Source organism: Acomys russatus, chromosome 21 (genome assembly GCF_903995435.1).
Source record: "Acomys russatus chromosome 21, mAcoRus1.1, whole genome shotgun sequence".
Classification (NCBI taxonomy): Eukaryota; Metazoa; Chordata; class Mammalia; order Rodentia; family Muridae; genus Acomys; species Acomys russatus.
Window position 1 is genome coordinate 13530982 of NC_067157.1, and position 15083 is coordinate 13546064.

At 40.4% G+C, this 15083-nt stretch overlaps 1 pseudogene; it reads right to left on the bottom strand.

Moving 5' to 3' along the window:
- Positions 1–8969: 8969 nt before the first annotated feature.
- Positions 8970–9570, bottom strand: LOC127204939 (60S ribosomal protein L19-like; annotated as a pseudogene).
- Between the last annotated feature and the right edge of the window lie 5513 nt (positions 9571–15083).

Sequence of the window (15083 nt, forward strand, 5' to 3'; positions counted from 1 at the left end):
TAAAGCATCCTTCTAGCAGAGTCGCAGCACCCTAACTCCGGTGCTCAGACCTTTTCAACTAGGTAAGATCCTGACTCTTTAGATAATTAGAGCTGTACCGAGGACTCTGCTCCTACTGAATAAGGATTAAAAGAATCCATGAAGGTTCTAAACTGAACTTTGAATTCCGTTTGGCTGAACTTTTGGCTGACTCTGCCCAACTTGATTGAGGGCCCACAACCTCTGTGGTATCCCAGACTCTGATGTGAATGAACCTGAGCTCCTTTCACAAAGAAATGAGTATTCTAGAAACACCGAGGGCTGTGGGAAGAAGTAGATTCCAGGGTCAAATTGAGTGGAAGGTTCAAGTTGGAAGTCTGTAAGAAAGATAGCTTTCACTCAGCATTAGGACAATTACTCAAGCTTTGCGGGGGTGCGGGGGGGGGGGTAACTTATTTTCCTCCTTGATCTTTAGTGTGAACTAAACCTATTTTTCCTTTTAATCCTTGCCTCTGTCTGACCCTTGTGCAAGCCCACACCTTAAGTGCAGGTGAGATCTCTGGTTTGTCTCTACTCACTAGACCACCACAGTAAAAGTGATAGGCTGTACACAGTTTCAGCCCATGAAATTGTAAAATCTTTATTCTCAGAGATTCTCTTTCTTAGCTCCAGCACCCTGTCACAATGTTTAAAAGTGACTAACATGACAAATAACTGAGCAGTGGCCCACAGCCAGCGTGGAACTGGGCCTCTCACTCTGGCAATGCATGAGGCACAAAAGCTTGTTCACTGTCACTTGGGGTTATAATCAGACCCTTTGCAGTCCAGCTTCAGATGAGCTCTGCTTAGCATGATAAGATAGCAATCCCCTGGGATGAGCAAGCAGCCATATCAGCTGAACTGAATTTTATACCTTTACCCACAACAACTGTGAGCTAACAAATGATGCTCTTTTTAAGCTGTTACACAGCAACAGATAAATATTGGTAGGTATCTGTCTAGTTGTAATCCTCAATTTAAACTGTGCCCTTGAGTCAAATTCATCTCATTTCTATGTCATGCCCAAAATTTTGTTTAGTTCCCACATTGTACTCCTGCCTTTTAAATCTCATTCCCCCCACCCAGTTTTCAAGGCCAAGCAAAGTGGATCTCATTTCTCTATAATATAGTGTTAAAGCTCATAAATTGCTTCTAGCATCAATCTTTGGGAGTGATGACCTTATTTATTCTGTTGTAATAGGGAAGAGTTTTGAAACAGAAATTAATAATCCGTTGTCTTGTGTGAGACAAAAGCTCAAAATTTATTATTTAGAAACAAATAGAGGGAAAGCACACAGGTACAACTTGTATTTAAAAATTATGTAGTGACACATAACACTTTTAAAATCAAATGTGTGTGTTCAAGTTATATATATATATATATATATATATATATATATATATATATATTCTTGAAATTATGTTTAAACAGTTCATTTGTAAAAGGTATAAATGCTAGATTATATTTAAATACAAATAACTCAAGAAAAATTTTCTTTCTAGATTTAAAGGGATGGCATATAACTATAATACCAGTGCTAAGGAGGCTGAGGCAAATGGGTTTCATATCGAAGGCTTTTGTACAGCATGAAACATTCTCTAGTTGACTTATAGAGAGATGCGATTCACCAGGTTCAGGAAACTAAAGGGAACCTTGCACATCTCAGATAGTCACAAACCCATCTCTTGGTGCTACATAAAGGAAAACAAGCGCTAGGGATGCAAGACTTTTTGGTGACATAGCTATCGTAAAAGGCCAGTTTTTGTGGTTTATTACCAATGACAGGATGGGGCTTTTCAGAGGTGCAATTGCCTGTCAGGTGCCCACACACCTGTAACACTTGAGTGAACAGTTTCTTTAGTCTTTCTTTAATTTACGTGGCATGAATAGAAATCGCCTCCCCAGGAAAAACTACACAAGCGTTGGTACTTGAACAGTGACTCAACAGAATCAGATGAAAAAGTTGCATGACCCCTCCATGAGTGGTAAGACATACAAGTAATGCTGAGCTATATCAGAGTGTCCATACACAGGAGACAATCCCACTACAACCATCTTTTCCCACGTAGTAGGAGCTGGTGGCCTTTTTCCTATAGTGGAAGTTGCATGGCCTTTGGTATAAAATATGCCACAGAGGCTGAGCTAGCTGAGAGTGAAGTGGAGTTTCCATGAGAGGAGTTCCCAAGTGGCCATATCCCTGTGTGCTATGAGGTGGCACATCCCCTTGATGGATGGAGTCTACCATATAAGTGAAGATGTGCTTCAGAAACACCTGACAGACTACAGAATCCACAGAGAGCCCAGTGTGTAGTGGGACATGACCTTTCATGGTTCTGGAACCTTTATACTGGTATGTGTATTGGCTTTTTAGGGTACTGAAGCTCTCAGGAGGAGGGTAAAGAAGAAAAGAGGGATAAATAGACAACAGTGTCTGTCCAGGCCACTTTAAAATAAATGTGACAATTTGTATCCAGTTGAAAGAAGAAACTTGTATCCAGCAAGTTTAAGAGGTTCACACAACTTACAAGACCCACTCACCCACCCCTACCCACCCCCACCTACCCCACAGTCACACCTGTGGTTATGTAAGCAGTAAACAGCTATCTGAGGAGAGGAGGTCATGGTATAGCTGCCTGCTGGTTGCATAAATGCCTAGGCCTGTAGGGTTCGACTAAAACTCGGGAGGAAGGTCACCTGTTGAAAATGCAAGACACAAAGAAGGAGAGCAAGTCTGATTGATCAAACTCTCAAACTTTATTAGTCAGGCAGCAGCTTTTATAAGTCATAAGGCAGGGAAGCATGTTGTTATAGCAACCCAGCTGCAGGCTTTTCTCAAAACACAGGGAATTCCAGACAGGGTCATAATGTCCTGCCACACAGGGTATCTTGCTCTGTCTTCATCTAGCTTTAGTCTAACTGCTGACTCACAACAGGGTCGCTCCATCCCTATCTGTCCTTAGTCTAACTGCTGACTCACAATAGGGTCAGCTAGTTTCTGGTTAAAGGCAAGCTCTGGAAAAAACAGAGACTTAAAGGTGCAGGCTCTGACAAGATGGCTGAACATTGGCCATATGGCCTATTGTCCCCAACACATAAACACTTCAGAGATGCAGTTTTCAGCCATGATTGGGTGAGACTGTTATCAGGGATGCAGCTGCCTTTGAGTCATCCATGTTTCAATAACTATCACTTCATCCTGCACGTTGCCCCAATAAGCTTAACAGGTCAGCAAGCTGGACTTGAGCTAAATAACTTCCTTGATTTGACACTGTTCTGTTTATATGATGTGAATAAAAAAGTTTCTCTTAGAAAAGTCAAGAAGCAAAGGCTAATCTAGGCTAGACAGCAAGACTCTGCTTCAAAACATAAAGAAAAATAAAGGAGATAAAGACGGAAGGAAGGGAGGTAAAAAGAAGAGAGGGGAAGAAGAGAAAGGAAAGAGTTTTTTTTTTTTTCTTTCTTTTTTTGTTCTGTTTGTTTGTTGTCTCCTACCACTGCAGTGTGCCTTTTCCCAGGCAGAGAATCATGGGTATCACAGTAAAGTATGTATCATAGTAAAAGTTAGGCGTGTTGCTCCACAAACAGTTGGCTACCATGTAGTTCCCTGCCACCGAGAAATTTGAAGTGAAATGTTTAAAATCAAATGGACAAATGCAACCAGTATCTCAAAGAAAACATTTAAAACGGCCGTGAGCTCAATAATGTCTCAGTCTCCTCAATCACACGGATTTTTGCCAGTGGTTAACTAGAGCAAAGCAAACCTAAACTACTGAGCAGTTTAATAAAATCCATCCTTTTTTTTTTTTTTTTTTTTTTTTTTTCCTTTTTCTTTCTTTCCTGAGGAAGTTGAGACGATTTGGCTGTGGGAAATGTTTCTTCCCTAAACATTTCTCTCTGGATGCACACTAACTTTCATTAATTTATCTGGCAAAAAATGAAGCTAAATTCCAAGCTCTTCTGAATCCCACCAAGAAGAGCTAAGGGAGCTGGGGAGAAGGAAATGGGAAGTTTCCCAGAAAGCACCAAAGCAACCTTCCCTAATCATTGCCCTAGGGGCATGGCGGCGGGTAAGGGGTGAGGGGCAGATGGGGCGGGGAAGGGGGGGGCGGTGTTCGCAGGTGAAGCTAGGTTCTTGTCTTCTGGCAAAGGCCCAGATAAGATCTAAGCGTTCAGTTTCCTCTCTCAAACTTTTCGCCAAGGATAAATAATAGTGGAGGAAGAAGGCTCCTTTTCTGAGGACTAGAACTAGGGGCGTGGGGAAGGGAGAAAGATGGAGGAAGAATTGGACTGGAAGGAGCCGGACTGGAAGGAAGGGTGGGAAGGCTACAATCGGGATGTAAAGTGAATAAATTTTAAAAATGAATTAATTTTTTAGAAAAAGAACAAATGATTTGCAGAAGAGTCGTCTCTTTTTCTACTTTCTTTATAGTCCATGAGGATCTAAGTAGAATACTCAGGGCCAAGCACCAAAATGGGTGGGAAGGATGGAGTTGGGGGTGGGGCAGTGAAAGGAAGGGTACAAGTCAGTCCAATGTAAAAGGACATATGTTTATAAAAATTACATAATTGAACCCATTATTTTGTATGCTAACTTTAAAACTCTTTTGAGAATTCTATCAATTAAATAAAAATCCAAGTTAAAAACAAAACCTTTTCTATTAGGACAAGTATCAGGCAGACCTAAAGACCCTCTGCTCTAACTATGGCTACAGAGCTTCAGCCCTTGGTCCTCTCTTCTGGGTCTCCAATTTTACCAGTGTGATCAGATCCATGTCACCCAACTCTATGCTCTAAATGAAGTCGGCATGTAAACATCCTTCGCATCTGCTCTTGAACCCTTGGTTATGTTTTCTGTGCCAAGACTAACAATCACACTGAGTTGTTCCTTTTATGAACCCTGGCATCAAGGGATGTCAGTGTTAGAGCCTCTCTGTACAGGAATGGATTAACAGTCCACCAGCTCTGTTTCAGCATCTAAACAGGAAGAGAGCAAGCCTTGGGACAAGAGGACAGAAAGATGCTTCTGGTTTTTATTTTGTTGAGTGGGCAGCCTGTCAAATTCCTAATCAGCTCTGAGAACTCCCAGGAGTCTTGCCTTTATTACCAGGAGAGGCCTAGAAAATTCCAATGGAATGAAAGGCATTGAGGTGCTTTTACTTCAACTAACACACCGATGATGGGCTTTGAGATGTCATAATAAAATGGTCAGTTTAGAGAATTTGAAGAGCCAAGTCCTAGGGAGGAACACAGGGTTTAACTGTAATAGACCTTGGGGTGCACTAAGTCTCTGGCTCCTGGAGATAAGCCCAGACACACATGGACTGCCTGTCAATCTTGACTCAGTGTTACTTTGCAGAGGCAAGTGTTTTCAACAATTACTTTGGTATTTTTTGTCTGGCTTTAGCTGCTATCTGTTAACCTTATATGTCTATACACCACCTACTGATTGCCAAGGATGGAAATACTACATGAAACCAGGGATAGAGAGATGGTCATTGATTAAAAGCACTGGTCCTCTTCCAGAAGACCTGGATTTAATTCCCAGCACATTCATGGTGGCTCACAACTATCTGTAACTTCAGTCCCAGGAAATCCAACTCCCTTTCCTGGCTTCCTCAGGCAATAGGCACACAGTGGAGCCAGACATACGTGCAGGCAAACATCCAATACACTGTCTGTATATCATTAAACCTTACAGTTCTGCCTCCATTCTCTTCCCAATACAGCAGTTTCTGATTATCAGTATTTTATTATAACTATAGAGCCACCATTTGTGGCTGAGTTGGTGCCTAATAGGAATGTTTTCATTCCTGAATGATTTCAGTGTTTCTTAAGGTTGACAGATGTCTGATTTCTTTCCTTGGCTTAGAATTCTAACTTTCCTTTGAAATTTCAATATAATACGTATATGAAATATTTTGTCATCCATGTGTGTGTTGCAGGGAGATTGAACCCTGGACCACCTTATGCATGTTGGGCAAGTGTTCTGTCACTGAGCTACATCCCTAGACCCCAACATCGCTGACCACATGGTCAAATTCATCACATATTTACCAATTTTATTTTTTTCCTATGGCATATCCTTCTTAGACTCTTACACACATGAGTGTTCACATATGTATGTGCACACACACACACACACACACACACACACACACACACATCTAAGTAGTTCAAATATACTAATCTAAATAGCTATTGCTTCTGCCCTGTTGCACGGTTGTAAGCTTGTCTCAAGGCCGCTTCCCGCTTTCCTGACGACTTGTTCTTCTACGTCTTTACACACTTTAACCTTTGTATTTGGGGAAACACCTCTCTGAGTGGCTCTCCTTTCCGAGGGACATGAATTTGTCCCTCTTTTGGCTACCCTTACTTCCTGCTTCCAGCTGCGTCATATCCAGGAAGACACATGTGATTTGTTCTCTACAACAGGAATATGAAAACTGTTGCCATGAGTATAGAGGCATGCCTGTGATGTCAGGACTGAAGAGGCTGAGGAAGGCACACCAGGCTACACTAAAACCCTGAAAAGAAGAAATAGGGAAGGGAGGAAAACAGCCAGTCAAGATTGTAAGCCAGAGAAGTAGGTGCTCCCTTGTCGTGCTGACTGGATTTCCACACTGGTCCACTTTGGAAGGCCTGCCTTATACTTGTGGGTCTCCAGCAGCCTGTGCCCTTTCATGACTAAGAGTCTCAGAGCCCTCCCCAGCCTTCCCCTGAACTGGACAACTACATAACTGAGAAATATAATCTCCAAATGCCTTCAGCCCCCAAAATAAGAAATATCCCATTACTTTAATATGGCTAATTATCTAAAGGAGAACACCACAGTTAGAAATCTTCAGAATAAAAGCATAGCCCTCGCTTTTTTCCTAATTGCTATAAAAATTATTCTATATTTGATTTATTCTGTTATTGTATTTTGTTTGCATTTGCATTCTCTCTCTCTCCCCTTCCCTCCCTTCCTCCCACCCCCCCCCCCCCCCGCTCTTCTCTACCTTGTAACCTGAGTTATCCTTTGAAGACAAAGAAGCTTGCAATAGTTTAGAAGGGGCATGGCATGGTGTGCCCTTGCTTGGGGCGGGGCAGCCAGCGATTTCAGCCCTCATTCTCAGGTGCTTTCTGTATATCTCACTGTTTCTTTGAACATGCTTTCATGTCTTTTTCTTATTGTTTTCTGGAACTCTGGATGTGAATCATTTTTGAAAAATCATGTCAATTTACTTTAGCCCATTATATCTCTTTGCCTTTGATTTTACTTTCTTTTGTTTTGCTTTGTTTTTCAAGATAGGGTTTCTCTGTATAGTAGCTCTGGTTGTCCTGGACTCGCCACAAACTCACAGCGACTAGCCTGCCTTTGCCTCCCAAGTGCTGGGACTAAAGACATGCGCCGCCACACCTGACAGGTTTTGCTTATTGCCACAAAGTTATATTCCAAAACTTATATTGTTTTCTTGATCATATATTCAAAATTGATGCGTTATAGCCATCCCTCTAATAGCTGGTTTCTTCCACCATGACCTTTCACACATATAATAACTCTTATTTTTTTAATTTGACAAAGTACTATGGCTTATTTAAATTTTTATAGAATGTGATTGCATAAACCCCTATGTTTTAAACCATGAGCAACACAACTCCCTCTCAGTAAGTTGCTCTGCATGCTGCATGACTCTATTTTCTGGTCTGTGTCTCTGTCCATCTTATAAAAATCACAGGAGGTAGGAATGAGTGACCACCATTAATAATTCATTCCTAAATCATTAAAATATTGTTCTAAGCCAGTGTTTCTCAGCCTTGTAGCTCTCAACCTTCCTAGTGCTGAGGCGCTTTAGTACAGTTCTTCATGTTGTGGTGACCGCTAACCATAAAGTTATTTTCCTCCTTACCTCATACCTGTAATTTTACTACTGTTATGAATCATAATGTAAATGTCTCTCTTTTCCAGTGATCTTAACCAAACCCTGGGAAAGGGTTGAGAGCTGTTGTTCTAAGGCCTCATACCCAGTTATGTTACAGCCTGGTTGAGGACTTGAAAGAATGCTGGCTTATGGAAAGCATCTCAAAATTGTTTGTATTCATAATAGATTTTTTCACCAGGGTCAGTTCATTGTAAAGACTTATGGAGGTCACATTCAGATCAATGGTCAGAGCCTCTAAATCTTAGATATTAAAAAAAAGGATAGTGTTCAAACTTCATTTAAAATAAGAGGCAAAAATAAAAGGTGGGCAATTTTCTGGTCGGCTGTGTACTGTTGGATGCTATCAAAAGAAAAAAGTTTGTCTTTCCTATAAAGAAGTAACCTCTACTTTTGCTGATTTCAAGCGTGATTTTTAAAATAATATTCCTCTGATTGTAAAGGAAAAAAACAGAACATGCTTACTGTGGACATTTTAGAAATGTGGAATTACAGAAAACTCCAAAGGAAGCAGCAAAGTCATTAACAACAACTATCCTACCCTACTCAGGGAAAGCCCTTGTTATCAGTTTGTTTTGTAGCCTTCCATCCCGGTGCATGCAATAGACATTTGGGGACCGTAGAAAGTTGTGAGCTGATTTCATTATCAGCACACAGTGAATAGCTTTCACATCCCTGAAACATTACATTAAGGTGAAGTATCCAACCATACGGATGGATGGGATCTACTTAATCTCCTGTTACCGACCTTTAGACTACTGCCAGTTGTTTGCCGTCATAACAGTGCTACAAAGACATCCTAGCATATAAAATCATTTCACACCTTGCAGCTATTTCCCTGCCGTGAATGCCTAGAATGGGCTGGGAAGGGCATGCGTAATGAATAGTTTCAAAACCACCGATTATCAGGTCATGCTAGCTTTCAGCGAGACCATTTCAGTCTTACAGCGCCAATTGAAGTGTGCTTATATAGCTTGTTGGAAACTTTGTTAAAATAGATTAATCCCTCCCCTTCCTAAGGCGTATTTTACTTAAATGACTGATCCACATGAAGCCACAGACAAAAGGGAAGCTTTAGTTCTTGGACTCTTGATGATCTCCTCCACGGCCTAGAGGCGTTCCTCCCAGCACTTCCGAGCTTTCCTTGTCTTAGGCCAACTAACCTCTATCTGGCCGGCCTCCTCTGCCTTCAACTTGTGAATGTAGTCATGAAAATCGGCCTGTTTTTGTAATACAGTTTCTTTGACCTTCCGGTACAGGCTGTGATACATACGGCAGTCAACCTTCTTACATTCACAGTTATCTTCTGAAAAGTCGTCAGAGGAACCTTACCCTTCCCAGCCAGTTTACTGTCTCTGGCATTTGAGCATGCGCAGTACACTTTCCCTTCCCTATGCCCTTTAAGCCTACCTTTGCATCCAGCCAAGTTGTTTTCCGGCAGCATGTCCGGGAATTCACAGTCACAGGCTCTGGGATGATCAGTGCAACTTTGATCAGCTTCCGGATCTGATGGTAGGAGTTGGCATTGTCGATTTCATGAGTCTCATTGCGGTCCAGGCAGACTTTCTTTTTACCTCCAGACACGATAGGCAAGCATTGAAGTCTGAGCGTACTCAACGGCTGCAGACGCATGAACGAGGAAGCTTCACGGGCAAGGAAGCCTCATTGCAGTGGTATTAATAACTACAGACTCATAATTGAGAATGAGAGATGACATTGAAGGCTTCCCTGCCAACCTCTTCCACTCTCCAAAAAGTAGTAGTCCAGAAAGGAAGCAATTGAAGAGAGTCCTTAAAAGTTGTGATAAAGATGCTAAAATGTAGCTCTTCATAGTTGGTGATTTCTGGTTGGGATTGAGGGTGGGAGCAGTTAAGGAGCGGCACAGATACGGATGGACACATGACTCAGTTATCTGTAAGGAGCTGGCCACCGGAAGTTTGACCATGCTCCTGTGAGTATATGGCAACACAAATTGGACATAGTGGATTTTTTTTTTCCTTTATGTGGAGGACACAAGGATGGGATGGTGGACCTGGGAGGAATGAGGAAAAAAATATAATCAGGGTGCATTGTATGAAATTCCCAAACAATAGATAAAAATATTTGAAAAAAGATTATTTCATATTCACTTATTTAATGCATTCACTTCTATTCAACCAATGTTAAATTCAATACATTCATAAATAGGCACTTCTGTTCAACCAATATTAAATTCAAATGAGGAAGAGTTAAGTAATAAGCCATTAAAGTTTCCAAAAAAACATAAAATTCCTATGTGGACATTACACACTTATAACAGGAAAGTCTACCATGAATGGAAGGCCAGCGTGAGCTACATACTAAGATTTTGCTGTTATGTCGACAGAGATCATAAAATTCTTGATTATACTTGTTTGTGCATGTTTTGTTTTGTTTTGTTTTTGTTTCCCAAGACCAGGTATCTCTGTGTAACCCTGGCTGTCCTGGAACTTGCTTTGTAGACCAGACTGGCCAAGAACTCACAGTGATCTGCCTGCCTCTGCCTCCCAAGTGCTGGGATTAAAGGCGTGCACTACCACCACCCTGATGATTATACTTGTGTTTTTAAGGCAGTCCTATTAATATCATGTTTTTTCCCAATAATGTTCTTTACAAATGTACACTGAATTGGACAACTTAACTTAAGTGTAACAAGTAAATACTTGAGACTAATACTGAACGTTTTAATAATGTCAAATGATTGCTAACTTTTTCTTCATTATTTTAATTTGAGAGAATGTATTCCTTCCTTTTAATTTTATTTATTTATTGTTTTTAGGGTTAATGCATAAAATTCTCATTCTTCCATTTCCACTAACTTTTGTACAATGTTTAATTTCATAAACATCCCTTTATCATCAGACTGAAGCAGAGCAGGAGCTGAGATGTGTATAGACAAACAGCACCACACTGACACATTTAAAGAGATTATGAAGTTAAAGTTCACCGAAGCACAGGCGTGGCGGTTCAGGGACATCACTGTGTTCTGTAAGAACTGATTCGTGCCTGGTCAAATACATGCCCACCCATCAGGGCCTTAGATCCTGCTCCTCTAATTGCCTGCAATGTTGAGCATGTTTCCGTAAGTGTTTGATTGGTTGTTGTTTATTAATTTCCAGCATATGCCTTTCATCTACATTGCAATGTGTATCATTTAGAATTATAAATGCTATTTATGAATTGAGAGTGTAAAAAACTTGTCACAGTTGATTTGAATAAAAATACTTAATTGAGCATAGTTAGTGCCTGAGTATGGTGTACACACATCTGTTTGTTTTATAGCTACAACTGTTCTTAATTCTTATGTATGCAATCAAAGCGCTCACTGTTCCCTTGGAATTATTTTGTATATTTTTTTAAAAAATTATCTGATCAGATTTATCTCCATTTTTTTTTTCTCTTTTCTTTCTTTTCTTTTTCTTTTTAAGGATAGAGATAAGGTGTGTCTTTGTTTACATGTAAGTAAATTAGTCTACTTCTGCTCTTCTGGTTGATTTAAATCAGGACTCTAACCATAATCTATTACACACTGTAATCAATTAGTTTAATACTATTTCCAAGTACTTCCTTTTTCCACCTGAACTGACATGAAGTCTTATTTACAAAGTATTTATATATACTTAAATTTTTAATCCAATCGGATGGTCATTAAAATTACACTCGTATCAGTGATTAATTCAGGAAATTTTGCATATTTAATGCTGCTTTTTTTTTTCTAGCCAACTTTGTGCTGTTATGTTATGTTCCGCTAATTAGAAATTGAATAGAAGATTGGTAGCACTTCTCAGTGGACAATGCACTGGCCCAGCAAGGTTAAGAACCTGAATTTGACTCAAGGAACACAAAATGCAAGTTATCCTCTGACCTACACACGTGTGCATGTCCCATACGTGCCTCCACACCCACAACAATAACAGTGTTAAAATGTTTTTCAAAATTATGTTTATAATGTTCAATAAAATTATGCAGGTTTCCTTATAAGTTCCTGCATATTTTCAATTGACATCTTTATGATATTCATTATTATTGTGACTTTCTCCCAAATTTAAGGTGACCAGCTTTATTTCTTTGGCCAAGACTATGACGCTTAGTGTGGCAGAATTCTGAGTGCTAAGACTAAGAAGGCCCAGATAAACTGGAATGGTTGGCCACCCTATGTATGCCATACAGCTGACAGAATGTCAACATTTGGATTTCTTGTGAGTTTCATTTTAGCATGTTTAAATTGTGTTCTCTTGATGTCTGTCCTAAGTGGATGTCTTTCTTTATTTCTCTTTCTTTCTTTCTTTCTTTCTTCTTCTTCTTCTTCCATGCCCCCCCCCCTTCCATTTGGAAAATCACATATAAAAAGAGAATTTGAAGTTCCAGGTAGTGTTTTCTGTCCTTGGAGAAATTTAACTTTGCCTTGAAGTAAGAGTGTTGCATTCTCAAATGGCTGAGTTGGCTCAAAGCTGGCATGGCTTTCTTTGTGATAACTGGCCTCTCTCTAGTGGACTGTGATGAACCTTTGGGAAAGAGTCACAGTGGAAAAAAGGGTATTTACCAGAGCAACCCTTCTCCTGTAGCCTCCCTCCTCTAGTTTGAGCCTATTTGCTCATCAAAACTGCCCAAGGTCCCTCTTCCTCTGCCTCTTTCAACAACCAGGACTTCTGAAAACTCCCTAGCTTTTTTGTCTTCACCAGAATTTCTAACTGTTCAGTACTTTAAGCAGGAAAGTTTGGCAAGGTAGAGCCTGTTGCGTGGTTGCCTTGCTCTGGAAGAGTTTAACCCCCAAGCCCTTGCCACCTTGGTAACTCTTCCATGTCTTCAGATTGAGCTGTTGCTGCTTTTGCTACCCAGTTCACATGGATTTTTCTCAGTAAACAAAATTAGTCTTGAAGAAAGTCACCTAACATGGCCCTAAAAGGGAATTGATGGATATAAGTTCATTTTGAGCTTGTTGGCTAATTTCCATGAACGACATCAACCAGTACCACAGACCGGACATAGGTCTTTTTAATTATTAAAAATAAGATGCCAGGCAACAGATACTATAAGGAAATGTTTATTACATAATCATAGGAAGAAAGGGGAAGCAAGAAGAGTACCCCAGAGAGAAACAGGGCTAGAGAGAGAGAGAGAGAGAGAGAGAGAGAGAGAGAGAGAGAGAGAAGGAAGGAGAGCAAGAGGGGAAGAAGTAAGAGATGAGAGAGGTAAGAGAGAAGAGAGACAACTGGGTCTGTCCTTTTATATACTGGGTAGGGCCACTCCCAGTGGCAGGTAGGCAATGACATCACAGGTAAGCAGACTGGGGCAAAATCCTAACATGCCTACCCAAGAAGCTACTCAATAAATATTTGATGTTTTGCTATCTGATGTCCATTATCCATTTCCTAGTGTTAACTAGTACTCAGCTTTGGTTCAAGCATCTGCTACTACCCCGCCAGCTAATCTGCTTTGGCCAATTCTGGTTCTACTCCCCTCTCCAATTTTAGGCTTTGCAATGGTTTGAATCAAATTCTACATTTCATTCCCCTGGCTGCACTAACTGGTTCAGCTCTACACATGTGATCTAATAAAATTCAGTCTGAGTCATCCCAAGAATCTCACTTGGAATCTTAAGATGAGAATATTCTTTTTTCTCCTCCACAGTAGAGAGACAGCATCATGCTCGGGTTTTTCCTCATCTTCATTTCAAAGCCATGAGAGAAGCCTGCCAAAGACTCGCATGAAACATGCATGGAATTAGACCGAGCCGTAGGAGTCAGGGAGCAGTAGACCCGGAGCCCTGATTACACCGTGCTGGAAGCCACCCTCCAGCTGGCATTTCACATTACTGAGCCAACAGATTCCTTTTATTATTTAAGCCACCTTGGATCTAATTGACTTTTCTTTCACTCACAGCCAATTGTCTTCTAACTAATATACTTGGGCACCAACAAACACCTTGTAAAGACGAGTGTGTTACAGAATAGTAAAACTAAAACAAACAAAAAGAAAAGAGTGATATAAAACTTGGACTTAGGTTTTATATCATATTCATTGACCATTAAATCAAAACAAAGGGCACTCATTTTAGACATCAAGGGTCTTGTTTTGTTCCTTGGTATAGGGTCACCTAGTGTTTGATTAAAGAAGAAGAAGAAGAAGAAGAAGAAGAAGAAGAAGAAGAAGAAGAAGAAGAAGAAGAAGAAGAAGAGTAAGCAGATATTAAATAACTCAGTAGTTATGATCATGTAGAATGTTTTTGTCTAAAGCTATTGGCATGGACTGTCAAGTACAAGGAGTTAGCATTTTTCTGGTGCATCAGACATCTTAAGGCTGTGAGTAAGAGGGCACCTCACATTCCATGTGGCCTCATTCAAATGAAATGATTAGGTCCTAGGATTCCCCAGGCTGAAAAGGTATAATTATAAACAATATGTATAGACTCCAAATACTTCTAGCAATAAATTATTGGCATGTGTTTCTATGGATTATTGATTTACATGAACAGCAGCAGCTCATAAACAATGCATAACCAAGCTACGGGAGTCTCCAGCTCCATCATTTCTAAAATAAATAAATAGCACTAAGATCACTTCTAACTCAAAACACTAACTTGAGTTTAGAATTCTTAAGTCATTCCCTCTTCATTATAGTGATCAAAGCCATTTACGTTTCAGCCTATTTTCCTGGTAGCCATTGTGTGTACTGGGTATACTGGCTCTATTTTGGTACTCAGACTACAATAGCTTAATAGTCTAGGGTTTCCATGTCCAAAAACCAAGAGCACATCAACAGGGACTGAATAAAACTCAGCTGCTTAAAGACCATAAGTCAATTCTCCTTTCTATTACAGGAACTCTCACCCCACCCCCCAAGAAGAAACTCTTCAGAAAGGAGTAGGGCTGCAAAGCTTTGTGGATGATATAAGCCTAATAAGATATCATGTCAAGAAAGGACAATGAACCAAACTATGGTGGTTTTGATAGCAGGGAGAGATCTAGGAATGGGGGTAGGGTGGGGAGAAGGGAGGTGTGATTGTAGACTCGGGCAGACATCACCAATGTTCTTATATTTTGTTCTTGGAGAAGGATTTGAATCTCTGCCAAAGTGGTAATAGCAAATGTTTGGCTATCAATGTGTTCCCCGCCCCAACATCTGCC